The sequence below is a fragment of the Anomalospiza imberbis genome, chromosome 3 (genome assembly GCF_031753505.1).
Source record: "Anomalospiza imberbis isolate Cuckoo-Finch-1a 21T00152 chromosome 3, ASM3175350v1, whole genome shotgun sequence".
NCBI classification, from domain to species: domain Eukaryota; kingdom Metazoa; phylum Chordata; class Aves; order Passeriformes; family Viduidae; genus Anomalospiza; species Anomalospiza imberbis.
In genome coordinates this window covers 37,568,703-37,573,324 of record NC_089683.1, presented here as the reverse complement: position 1 = coordinate 37,573,324, position 4,622 = coordinate 37,568,703, and the positions used below count along the sequence as shown (strand labels likewise).

The window sequence follows — 4,622 nt, the reverse complement described above, 5'->3', positions numbered from 1 at the left end:
AAAAAACCAGACAAAATCACTTCTGCTGTAAGAGGACAATGCAATGCTGTTCATTCCAGTAAATCAGAAGAATGTTAAATAGCAATTTCAATCAGTAGACCCGCATGATTTACAACCAAGAGGTTTAAAAAAGCTGGTTGAAGAAAATTCCGAACCGTGGATATTGCTTTTTGCTAAGTCTGAGAACACTGGAGATGTTCCAAAAAGGTTAGGGGAAAAAAAGGTAAAAGCGCAAATATCACACCAGTTTTATTTTTTTAAATTACACATGTAACCCAGGTGATTGAAGCCCTTTCAGCCTGAGCTGAAAAGGACAAAATAATGTAAAAGCTGATAGAGGGCTAGGGGTGTGTATGCAATTAACCCTAAGCAAAATGGTTTAGCAGAAACAAGTTCTCATAAGCCTTCCTGAAAAACTCAGCATATTTACTGGCCTTAGGAAGCAAAAAAAAAAAAAAAAAAAAGGCAAATGTTGCCAGGCATATAAAAGACAAGGTGGGCCAGCAAATTGAAGTCCTTTGAAGTCTGCAAAGAACCTGTGAACAAAAGTAATAAACAGCACTGCCATCAGAAAAGTCAGTGTCTGTCAGAGCCCATACAGGTGTGAATAAACTTCCACATAGAATAAAGCACATTTGAAAAGAGGACCCTTTATCTTTTGCAGCCACACTTTTTAAGCCCCCAAAATTTAGCCGTTTTTGTAAACCTGTCTCTTAATTTCAAATATCTTATTTTCCAAACTGATATTCAGGCAAGGCTTTTCTGGCCCAGATGCAGGGGAGAAAGTCTTCAATGAATCTGGTACTGTTTACTGAGGGTCACTCAGCACAAAGGTGTTTTCTGTATTAGTACAATTCTGAAACGGTGAACTAACTCCCAACCAGGTAACACAGTGAGTAATTGGTACAACTTGCTAACTGGTTAGGGTTAACTGTGTGTAACATCTCCATTGATTTATGACTGTCAGGTTCACAGGTTACTTAGATTGTTCAATTTAGCACTTTTCCCCAGCTTTCAATTGAACATTTTGAACCAGGTGTTCAATGGATTGATCGATACAAAGTACAATAGGTCTCTGCACTAGTCCATAAACAAAGCTGATTTTTATAGCCTGGGTGTGATTTAAACCTTTAACACTTTAAAACATTCTGCAGCACTCTTGCCATGTAAGCATATGTTTCTCTTCACTTTCCTTAATTGACATCAGATTGTGACTTAGCAACACGCAGGGCAATGAAAGCTGCTGTGTGCCTGGAGGGCCTGATCCTGCAAATGTGTGTGCCTGACACTGCATGCAGGTAAGTAACTCCTTTGATCCCAGTGAGGCTATTCACATATATAACCCTGTTAAGGGGAATTAGTTGTAAGGGAAGGACTGACATTTGAATATTGAGCTTTGTGGGTAGGGAAAGCTTTCCTAGCACTCAGAGGCCAGGGGGAAAGGCAAATCTCATTTGCTGTGACTTACACAACTTGCACGATTTCTCCCTGTCAGGTTCTCTGCCCCCATAAAAACAGACTCATATGTTCACCTTTGCAGCCTGTGCCCCACCTTATGACTGTACATATCACATGCCATTTTGTAGGGGCTCATGTTCACCTGCCAACTGAATTTGGCACCTGGCTCGGAGAGGAAAAGGCAGAACATCAGGAGAGAATTGAAATGCAGATGCAAACCCCAGGGGTCCTCAGTCTGTAGACCCTTCACTGGATGCCAAACTCTGGGTCTGCACCGTAGCACTTGAGTGAACGCACCAGATAGGTCATCCCCCATTGCAGGTTTTGGCCCAGGTTTTACTCCTTAAATTAGTAAAAGCTAGGGTTTCAAAGGTTTGGAGAATGAAGACCTTGAATCAGGTTTTGGGGAAGACCTCATTCTCAGTGCTGCTTGGAGTGCAGACGGCAGAGCAAGGAAGACTCCAGTTCTGAATCCAGGGTTGCTATCATGAGGCAGCTGAACAGGAAAGGGCCGCTCCCACTTTCTTTCCTCGGCGCATGTGGTGCATGTCACTGACCTGCCGTTCACACATGCACACCCATCACATTGCTCCTGAGTAAGTGCTGCTTGTTTGGCTGACCTTCGCTGGAGACTTCTCTAGTACCGAGAGAGTCTGTCTGAGTAAATATCCCTCAGGCATGTGGAAAATGGGTAGGGATAACAGATGAAGTCAACACATGGAAGAATTTACTGTCTTACCCGGAGGTAAGAAGCAGATCCTCCTTAAGTACTTAAACAACTACAAATGTTTTCAACTCAGTGTTGGTATAAAATAATGATGAAAATAACCAGTCCTCCTTTCTTTTAAAAAGTGGGAAGAGAAGAGAAGTGGAGGCAAGGGATAGAGGGCAGAGGAAGCTGAGTGGGGAGGAGAAGGGGAAGAGAAAAAAAAGGTTAGATCTCTGCACTATCACCACAATCCGGCTTTCATTTCACACACTAAAAAGGCACAGAAAATGTGAAACAGATGCAAAAGTCTTAAAGAGCAAGTTAAATGACTACCGCAGACCAGGATCTTTTAATATCTGTTGAGCTGAGTGTCACAGACTACACATATTTTTGCATTTAACGCAGCTTTAAATAGTATACATAAATGCATGTCATTGAGCAGCGACAGGGGAATCAGGCGAGTACTTTTACTTTAAAAATATCTCCCTTCTGTGTTGCTGTTTCACCTTGAAAAAGTGCCATATTCAGCATCCCAGACCCTGGACCATGAGCACCTTCCTTTGTCATCGATCCCTGTGGATCAGCCTCTTTGAGCCTAGCACAAGTGTTTGAGAAGAGGTCAAGTTTGGTCTCAGAAGGGTGTATTTTGAATCAGCTTTCTTATGTTCTTACTCCATCAAAACCTGTGAAAAGGAAATGAATCATGTTTGGATTTCTGCAAGAAGTTGGGGATTATGCAAACTATTTCCTGATACATTATAAGGAGAAATGATTATTTTTATAAATAATGTATTTATCTAAAACTGTAGCCAAATAAAAGGCTCCCATTCCTTAGCAGTTAGATACAGAAACTGCCATAATTTTAAAAACTGCAAATGAAAAAGTAGCTTCTTTTATGAAGCTACTCTCATAAAATAGATCTTGTTACAAGAAGAAGTTGTTGTAAAATAGAAACAGCACTAAGAGCAGAACTGTGTATGTCTGGAATGAGATTTTACCTTAAATGCTATTCAGTAAATGAAAAGAATCATTAAATATATTACAAGCTATTACTAGAACAACCCATCCAAGTATTTTTTATTGCCATCTTCTTTTACAAACTCATTGAAAATTTTGAGAGAAAGAGGCCAGTAAATCAAGAAACAGCTAGTTTCATAAGGAATGAACATATTTTTACTGATGATTTCAAAGCCAGTACAGCTGCCACCACTGACCTGGGTGAGGTCCGGTGTTGCCCCTCAGGCACTAGCTGAGTCACAATGAATCTTTGTGACACTGATGTTCACTTTATCAGAAAAGGAGAGAGAGTCTGATGATGGTTTAGCCATTGTTCCATTTTATTGTTTCCACTTGGAGCAAGTGAGGATGCCCCTTCTAGAGCTACATTTGCACCCGTGCAGTGTTTGTATAGTGTTTAGCACAGCGGGCTGCTCTTCAGCTCTTAGAGATCACAGACACTACAGTTCTGCTACCAGTTATGAAGAGCATGGATATGTTGGTTTTCACTCACGAAAAGGTTGCTAGATTGTCATTGAGAAGTTACAGATGGAAAGAAAGACAGAAAAATTGAATGAAATCATAAAATATAGAATATGCTGAGTTGGAAGGAACACACAAAGGTAAGAGAAGTCCAACTCCTGGCTCCGCACAAGACACCCCAAGAATCATAATACGTGCCTCAGAGCATTGTTTAAATGCTTCTTGAACTCTGTCAGGCTTGGGGCTGTGACCATGTCCCTTGGGACCCTGTTCCAGTGCCCAACCTCCCTCTGGGTGAAGAACCTTTTCCTAATATCCAGCCTAAACCTCCCTGACACAGCTTCAGGACATTCCCTCAGGTCCTGTCACTGGTCACCAGAGGAGACATCAGTGCCTGTCCCTCTGCTTCCCCTCCTGAGGAAGTTGTAGACTGCAGTAAGGTTTCCACCTTCTCCACTCAGAATATGCCTTTGACAGAAAGTTGTCCAGCCATATATCTGCTAAACAGCTTGTAGAGAAAAGTAGTGTATAATTAGAGTCACTGGCATTTTGGTTATTTTTAAGTACAGGATTTACCTGAAAATAACTATACATATGTTGCATTGCTTAGAATACCACAGTGTTTTAATTTTAAATTAACTTTTAAAATAAAAATTCCTGTAATAAAATATAAGAACTTTTATTATTATTATTATTTTGGTGTACAGACAGTTGCACATGAAAATTATTTCTAACCAATTTACACCATTTGACAATCCTATTCTTGATCAAAATTAGAGTAATGATATTTACTAATTTAAAAATTCAGAAACCAGGCCCTTTGAAAACTTTTGTACAAACAACTTCAGATCCCCAATTTCTAATGGTTGTTTTTGAAGTTCATGAAGTTCATTTTTTATTTTTCGGCCATATCCCTAAAAGAACCCCAAACTATTAAACAAATGTTAGTCTGACCTGTGTCCAGACAACAACAGTG

The 4,622-nt window shown here is 40.2% G+C and overlaps 1 long non-coding RNA gene across 1 annotated transcript; it reads right to left on the bottom strand.

The window, feature by feature from the left end:
• Positions 1-1,541: 1,541 nt before the first annotated feature.
• On the bottom strand, positions 1,542-2,848 carry LOC137469881 (uncharacterized). Its single transcript, XR_010996747.1, has 3 exons — positions 2,674-2,848; positions 2,016-2,095; positions 1,542-1,620 (listed from the first exon to the last, which is right to left on the bottom strand). It is a non-coding gene; the product is annotated as an uncharacterized lncRNA (long non-coding RNA).
• Between the last annotated feature and the right edge of the window lie 1,774 nt (positions 2,849-4,622).